The following is an 8,583-nucleotide window of genomic DNA, read 5'->3' on the forward strand; positions in this document are numbered from 1 at the left end:
GCTTGTTCATAGGGGTCATGTCATATGATTGTTGGGTTTTCTCTGTATTTATTATTGTGCTATCTACTGTACAATATAAAGCGCCTTGAGGCGACTTTTGTTGTGATTTGGCGCTACATAAATAAAATTGAATTGAATTGATCCAAAAATAATATAACTTTTACAAACTTCAAGTAAGTTTGGAATCTTTGGGCAAAGCCTGTAGTGCACATCGTCCCACAGGGCTTTACAGTAAATACAGCAGTAAGATTCAATGGCTGTATCCCAATTCAGGGTCTGCAGCCATAACGGTCCACAAGTGTGAGGCTGTGAAATGGGACGGTCTAGCCTCGGTCGCGCTGCCCAGGTTGCCTAGCTACCATGACTCCAACTGCTCGAAACGTTTCATACAGCATTTTTTGACAGAAATGAAGGAGAAAATCTTTTGTTCATTTGTTTGTTTGTTTCTACATGAGCTTTGATTAGTTGAGCATCTGAGGCTGAGACCACAGGACTGTAAAACATGATTGTTGGGCTTCATTCCTGTACTGAAGTCATTTTAAGATTAGTTAGTAAATAACAATTAGCTAATGTTGCTCATGAGACTAAAATCATCTCACTTTGCTAATGTAAATATAATATGGCCAATATTATAGTTATCATATTAATCATTATTAGTTATCACAGCAGTGAATGAACTCTGTGTCAAATACTGAGCTTCAGTAAAGATTCAAGTTGCATTTATTTATATTTCCTATCACCTTAAATCTTCACTCAAAGACAAGTATCTCTGACAGTGTATATACAGATGTATTATATATAAGAGACAAACATTGTTCTTTCAATATGCTGGCATTACTAAATTTGGCCCAATGCTTACATATATGTGTAAAAAGCAAATGTACGAGCTGTGATAACTGTTTCTGATAGAATGAAGATCAGACTGATATATGAAATATTCCTTTATTGGGTGAGAAAATCAGAGCATGTCATAACTGCTTTAAGTCATACAGAATAGATATCAGAGCCTTAAACAGGCTGACTTCTGCTAAATGGGTCAAACTGGGCAGAAAGTCTACAAACACATAACATCCTTATAGAATATGATGTAACACTATAGATCAACTTAGCTCAGAATATATAAAGCATATAAACAATTACAGCAATATGATGCAACAAACACAGCAGTGCTACTAATCCAAAATACTCAAAGCTTCATAGAACTGAAACAAACATTTATTTTTAGCTCCATTCTGCTGCTGATACATACTTTAGGTTTCTGAATATTAAACTTGTTGCTGCCTTTCATAGTGTGTAACTTGAAGGCCCTGAGTACTTTCTCCCACACTGAAAACACTGGGATGATAACATTATTTGAACATTACCTAATAAGACTGATTCAGGACAGACAACTAGTTATGTTAAACTTTCCTAGCAGTCCTTCACAAACAGGGAACAGTCTGTCAGTCTAACATTAACAGTGCAGTGAATCCTGCTTGTGCCGTCATATTCAGGACTGCAAACCGAGCAGCATCACTGACTTTCAGCTTGTTGTGTTTGTGGATATATGACTGACTTTAATTATCCATAAAATCATCACATTCTCTGTAAGATTAAGGTCGACTATTGAACGGCGTATATTTTAAAGTCAAGGCTTAAAACCAAGTTAGTACAAACATCACTAATGTCACATAACTCTGCCGACATGTGGCCAACAGTAATGTTTAATTGTTCCTCATTATTAAACATTTGCACATAAATAAGTGACATCATATTCAGTACTTACTTTTGAAAGTTTACTCTTCGGCTGCGCCGCTTCCACGTTTTTTTTCGGCAAAATTATCCACACCCACCGCCGCGCTATGAAGTCTGGGATATGTTGAGCCACGAAGGCTACACCGACCCTGTTACTACCCGATCCCTACCGCAACAGGCAAATTGTTTTTTTCTCCAGGAAACTCATTCTGAGGAATCTGATGTGAAGTTTTGGTCACAACAATGGGGAGATAAAAAATGTTTTAGTCATGGTACAAACAGGTCGGCTGGGGTTGCTGTTTGTTTCAACAGATGTCCTGGTAGGTTTTTGTGCAACATGGCAGACAAAGATGGACATTGGGTTGCCTGTGAGTTAAATACTGATAATACTCTGATTATTTTGATTAATATTTATGGATACAACAATGATCAAGAGAATAAGAACCTGCTGCATCAAATTTCTACAGTTATAAAGGAACTTACCAAATTCCCCACTGATTATATAGTAGTTGTAGGTGATTTCAATGTGACTCCTGATGAATGGTTGGATAGATGGCCTTCAAAATTTTCAAGAGAACATAAAAACCCAATATTTGAAAATTTCGCTAATGATACTAAATTAATAGATGTATGGAGACTGTTAAACAAAGATGTAAAACAATTCACCTGGCACAAACCTAATGGTCAAAGCAGGTCACGTATTGATTATTGGTTGGTATCCAACTCAATTTTACAATATGTTAAGGAAACAGTCATCTCTAATGGTCCCTTAAGTGACCATTGCGCCATTATTCTAAGACTACAAAGCAAAGACCAAAACAACACATTTAAGGATTATTGGAAATTTAACTCTCAGATGCTGAGAAATGAGGAGTATTGTAATTCTATTAAAAAATTAATCTTAGATATCCAGAATGATGAAGCCATCAATACACCGATACTCAAACGGGAATATCTTAAATTTAGAATCAGAAAAACCTCAATCGCATTCGGTAAAAAGTTAAAGAGACAAAGGAAAGAAGAGGAATCAAATGTAGTTAAAGAACTTATGAATCTTTATGGCAAATTGAATTGGACTGAGGAAGAAAAAGGAAAAATTAACAGCTTACAATCTAAATTGGATGAAATGTACCTTTATAGAGCCAAGGCGCTTATTTGCGATCCAAAGCCAAGTGGATAGAAGAGGGTGAAAAGAACACTGCCTATTTTTGCAATCTAGAAAAACGTAGACAAGAATATAATTCAATATGTAACCTAATAATCAACGGAGAGGAATGTACTGACCCTAAACACATTTCAAGTGAAGTATTTACTTTTTACAGTAACCTTTATAAGTCTTCATACTCAGAACAAAACGTCACCTCCTTCTTTGACAAAATCAGTAATTGCATTCCAGTAATTGATGATAATTTTAGAGAAATTTGTGATGAAGACCTAACAATAGAAGAATTTGATTTTGCTATTAAGAGCATGGCATCTGATCGCTCGCCGGGACCAGATGGAATAACGACTAATTTCTATAAACACTTTTGGGAAGATCTAAAATTACTATTATTCAGTGCGTTAAATGAATGTATAAATCAAAAGGAGCTTATGGCAACAATGAAACAAGGAGTTATAAAATTAATTCCAAAACCGGGGAAAGATAAGAAAAAACTAAGTAATCTAAGACCTACAACACTTTTAAATACAGACTACAAAAGTTTTACAAAAGTTTTAGCAACAAGACTAAAAATAGGCATTTCTGAAATAATTAGCCCAACACAATCAGGATTTCTCAAAGGACGGTTGATCCAAAATAATATCCGCTTGGTTTTGGACCTTATCGATTACAATTACCTAATTAAGGATGATGGTTTTATGTTGTTCTTGGACTTCCATAAAGCATTTGATTCTATTGAACACACTTTTATTATTAAGACATTTAAACATTTTGGGTTTGGAGATGCATTTCTGGATATGATCACTATGTTATACACTGATATTAATAGTTGTGTTTCTCTTTCAGAAGGCACATGTCCCAGGTTCAGGGTGGAGAGAGGTATCAGGCAGGGCTGTAGCATCTCACCTCTTTTATTCATTGTAGCCACTGAACTACTTGCTATTACTGTCATAAATTCAAACATCAAAGGATTAGACATAAATAACCACAAATTAATAATAAGTCAACTTGCCGATGATACAACAATCTTTCTAAAAATAAAGAACAAATTCCATTGGCCTTAGATACAATAAAGATCTTTTCTGATGCTTCTGGACTACACCTGAACCTGGACAAATGTGAACTCATGAGTATCCACAATTGTTCTCACTCTTCTTTGTACGATATACCTGTCAAAAATGAAGTCAAATATCTTGGAATTTGGCTAACTAAATGCATGGCTGATAGCGAAGAAAAGAATATTCAGAATACAATTGACAAATGCAAAAAAACTCTAAACCATTGGCTACAGAGAGATTTAACGTTGTTCAGCAGGATAATGTTGACCAAGGTTGAATCTTTGTCCAGATTAATCTATCCAGCTTATTCCTAGCCATCCCATCCAGAATTATAAAAGACATCAATAAGCTGAATTTTAATTTCATATGGAAAAATAAACATCATTATATCAGTAACAGGGACTTGATAAAAGACTATGAAGAGGAGGGTTTGAAAGCAATCGATTTTGAAATAATGAATGGCATCTTAAAGATTAATTGGCTCCGATCCTTCTTAAAAATGATACTGACATCTGGTTCTTGATACCATCTCTTATTTTCAACAAAGTTGGGGGGATCCAATTCCTTTTAGTATGTGATTTTGAAATTTCTAAACTGCCCATAAAACTCTCCAAATTTCATCAACAAGTTTTGTTAAATTGGAAATTAATGTTTAAACATAACTTTAGTCCCCACAACGTTCCATTGTGGAATAATAGGGTGATATTGAATCGGGGAAATCTATGTTTGTGGAAGAATGGATGACAAAACAAATTTGGTCTGTGACACATATAATGGATGAAATTGGAGATATACTTGAATTAAACAGGTTTAATGAGAAATATGACATGAGTTGCTCGTTCGAGCTCTACAAAAAGGTTTCACAGAATATCCCAATAGTCCTTGTCAATACGATAAAGAATAATTTTTCAAATATACCGACTCCAAATTTACATAAAATTAAATTAGATGGTCTTGACTTGGTTAATGAAAAATGCAATAATCAGTTTTTGAGGAGGTATTTGGTTAACATCTTATATCCAAGTAGAACAAAACATTCACTCATCCTTAAAGATTATAACAAATCTGAGATCTCGTTGATCAGAACCAAATATTTAAAATTTCCAATTCCCCCCAAATTTAAAGAAGTCCATTTTAGAACTACAAAAAATATTTACCCCTCCAATGAATTTATGAGAGACAGATTTAAATTTGTGTTAGACAACTGTTATATTTGTAACAGAGCACATGTTTTATGGGTGTGTGACAATCCAGAACTTATGGAAATCCCTCCATGTCCTAATATTGTCCCAGTATGGAAATATTGATTTTTGGTCTTTTCAAAATGTTCAGATTGGAGTAATCCTTAAGGACAAAAATAGTGAGTTTTTAGATAATAATGTCATTATTATAACAAAGTATTACATTCATAAATGCCGATATGCTAAATCCCCCCCTTCATGGGCTGCTCTTAGAAACGAACTCTCCCTGTTCCGTAAATCTCTGAAGCTAATAAATAAGCCCCAAGCAATCAAATTGCATAGATTTTTAGAAGAGTTTGATTTTTCTTAGCCCCTTATTTAAGTTTTGTGTCTTGTTTATGGAGCCTCACTTTTAGAGATTTTATGATCCCCCTTGTCTCCTTTATTTTTGTTCCTTGTTTTTCTTTTTTTCCCCTTTTTTTATTGTTATTTATTTATTTTATTTTTGTATTGGTTATTAATTTTTTTTAATATTATTATTATTATTATGTAGACGTGTGTGTATAAATGTGTGTGTTTGCATATGTATGTATATATGTATGTATGTATGTTTACTTTCAGTCATTGTCGATTTCATTGATTTCATTGTGGTGTACCAACTGCACGGTGGCAATGATGTGTATTCCTCTGATTGGGAGAAAAGAAAAAGGAGGTGCGATTCTGGGGTCCGTTCTTCGTACCTCGCTTACTACATCCAAGATCAAATCATCATGCCAACTTTGAGCTCGCTAATCCGGTTCTCCGAACACACCTGTTGTTGACGATTAGTACAGCTGGATGAAGTAATCTGAGATCACTGGGTGGCTTAAAAGGGCTACGCATCGATAGTAGAAACATTGATCGGCAACCCTGTGATTGGTCAGCGAAGATGTCGAAGGAGCGCTCAGTATTTTTCGGCAGCAGAGCAAGAACTCTTGATTGAGGATTTCAGGAGTTTCAGAGTTTAATTAAAACGCATGGGGAACACTGCAAAGGCTGCAAAAGCAAGGAGAGGGCTGGCAGAAAGTTGCTGACAAATTAAACTCGTAAGTAATTTATTATATTATATTACATTATATCCTCTTTCACATTAGAGCCACAACAGGACCCACTAGAACATGGGAACAAGTAAAAGTGAAATATAAGAATATTCTACAGAATGGTAATATTTATCACTTATATTGCTTTTAGTCTCTTGAAAAGAGTAATTTATGTCAGTATCGGACCGATACCGATCGTAATATCGGATCGGTCCATCTCTAATATATATATAATCTTTCTTTTAATTATTTAGACCAATAGGCTGTACCACATCCCTTTGTAACACCATTTTGTTTCCATTGCACAGGACAGTGAAGCAACCCTGTCAGATGACTGTGGTTTGGAGGAAGTCCCTGTAAGTGCATGCATAATTTGGCCTGAATTTGTATCTACTTGTGTACTTCTATGTGTTTCTGACTGCAGTATGATTTGCAGGCAAAGAGGCGGCAGAGAGGCCTGATACAGAGGTGGGCAGTCTTGTAATTAATTTTACTTCCTATATGACATGTATTGACCGTTAAATGTTGTCTCTACAATTGAAACAGGGTGACATTCGTTTGCTCTATAAGAGAAGTCTCCAGCAAAAATGGAGTATACTGAGCTAAAGAAACAAAAGCTTCTAGGTGAAATCGAACTTCAAGCTCTAATGAGGCAAAAGTTCAACTAGAAATCGAGTTGCTTCAAAAGGAACTTCAGAGTAAGTAAAAGAGCACTATTGATGACCTTGAGTGATACAGTATATATGATTTTTTCCTGGCAAATGATGACTGGCTTTTTTTTTGATGAGACAGAAAAAGATGCTCAAATAAATTTCAATGAAAAATATGTTTTGTCATGTTTTTAATATTCGAAATAGTGTTGCACAATTCTGTCCCGTGCAGCTCTGCCACTAGGTTGGTCCAAGTGCACTGGCTGGAGGTCATCATCAGGCTGCACCTCCACCACAGGAGTCCTCTCCTTTCTGATGGTGGCAATGTTGTGCAGTACGGCACATACAACAATAATGTCACATGCCCTGTCAGGTGCAACCCTCAGACTTTTCAGACACTGAAATCTTCCCTTTATTTGCCCAAAGGTCATTTCAATGCGTGCCCTTGTCCTGGCTAGAGCTGCATTGTAGCGGGTTCGTGGCCCAGGGTTGGGGTCAGGGAAGTACTGCCTGCATGCATAACCCCTGTCTCCAAGGAGAATCCCATCATAGGCCCCTGTGTAATGGAGAAATGCTGTTATGTTAGGCCCAAAATAAGTATGACATATCAAAATAAGTCTCTTTTTCTTACCACGCTCAAATAATGTGCATAACCCTGACTCTCTGAAAATTCTTGAGTCATGCACTGATCCGGGCCATTTAGCTTCCACATTTGTGATATGACACATAGAGTCACACACCATCTAAGAGATTTCATTATATGTGAACACACTCCTTTTCATTATATATTACCATCTAAAATATTAGTATTACTCACCTGCACATTTATACTGTGAACCCCCTTTCGATTGACGAAATCCCCTTCATTGGGGCCTGGGGGGGGGCCTTGATCGCAATGTGTGTGCAGTCTATGGTACCAATCACATTAGGGAAGCCTGCGGACAATCGAGCTATAGTTACAGACATAGGTCATGATTGCATCACATTCATTATCGAATTTAATGTACCTGCAATAGAAAAAAAGCCCTGTTTGACAACCTGTGGTCTTGGAAAAACCACAAACACACCCAGGAAATGCTTGAGTGCCAGGTATACTTTGCGAATGGAACGGCAGACAGCACTTTTGTCAATGTTCTCTGCGTCTCCAACAGCGTACAGAAACGTGCCACTCGCAAAGAAACGCAAGGCAATGCACACAGTTTGTGCAGTTGTTAATGCCCGACTACGGTGAGTGGAACTCTTAACATAGGGATCCAACAAGTTGGTTAAGTAAATAATACCCTCACGGGAGAATCGATATCTCTCTATGAGCACACCGTCGCGCTGAGCTAAAGGATCCCGTCTATCCCACAATATCCACTGAATTCTGAAAACTCTCCTTATCAATCTTGCACCTTCCTTGCTCGCGTACAAACGGACAGGACATGGCTGCGACAGACTTCCCAAATCCACCTTCACTTTTATAGTCGTGGTCTCTCATCTTGATTGCACGTAGTAATTTACTATTACTACTCTAAAATATGAATTACATCTGACATGATCTACTACATGTAATAGAATGATTAATAGTACATTTCCCTTTTTTTCGGAAATGACCTGTATGTATCTGTATGACATCAATAAAAGAATCAAATGCTGCATTATCTTTAGTTACATTGATAATATTTATTTATGGAGAAACAGTGGAGAAATATCGCTCTTGCTTTCGTATAAATGAAG

General features: G+C 36.4%; 1 pseudogene; it reads right to left on the reverse strand.

The window, feature by feature from the left end:
* Window positions 1-7,055: 7,055 nt before the first annotated feature.
* Window positions 7,056-8,253, reverse strand: LOC120432789 (annotated as a pseudogene).
* Between the last annotated feature and the right edge of the window lie 330 nt (window positions 8,254-8,583).

The sequence above is a fragment of the Oreochromis aureus genome, linkage group 14, assembly GCF_013358895.1.
Source record: "Oreochromis aureus strain Israel breed Guangdong linkage group 14, ZZ_aureus, whole genome shotgun sequence".
NCBI lineage: Eukaryota > Metazoa > Chordata > Actinopteri > Cichliformes > Cichlidae > Oreochromis > Oreochromis aureus.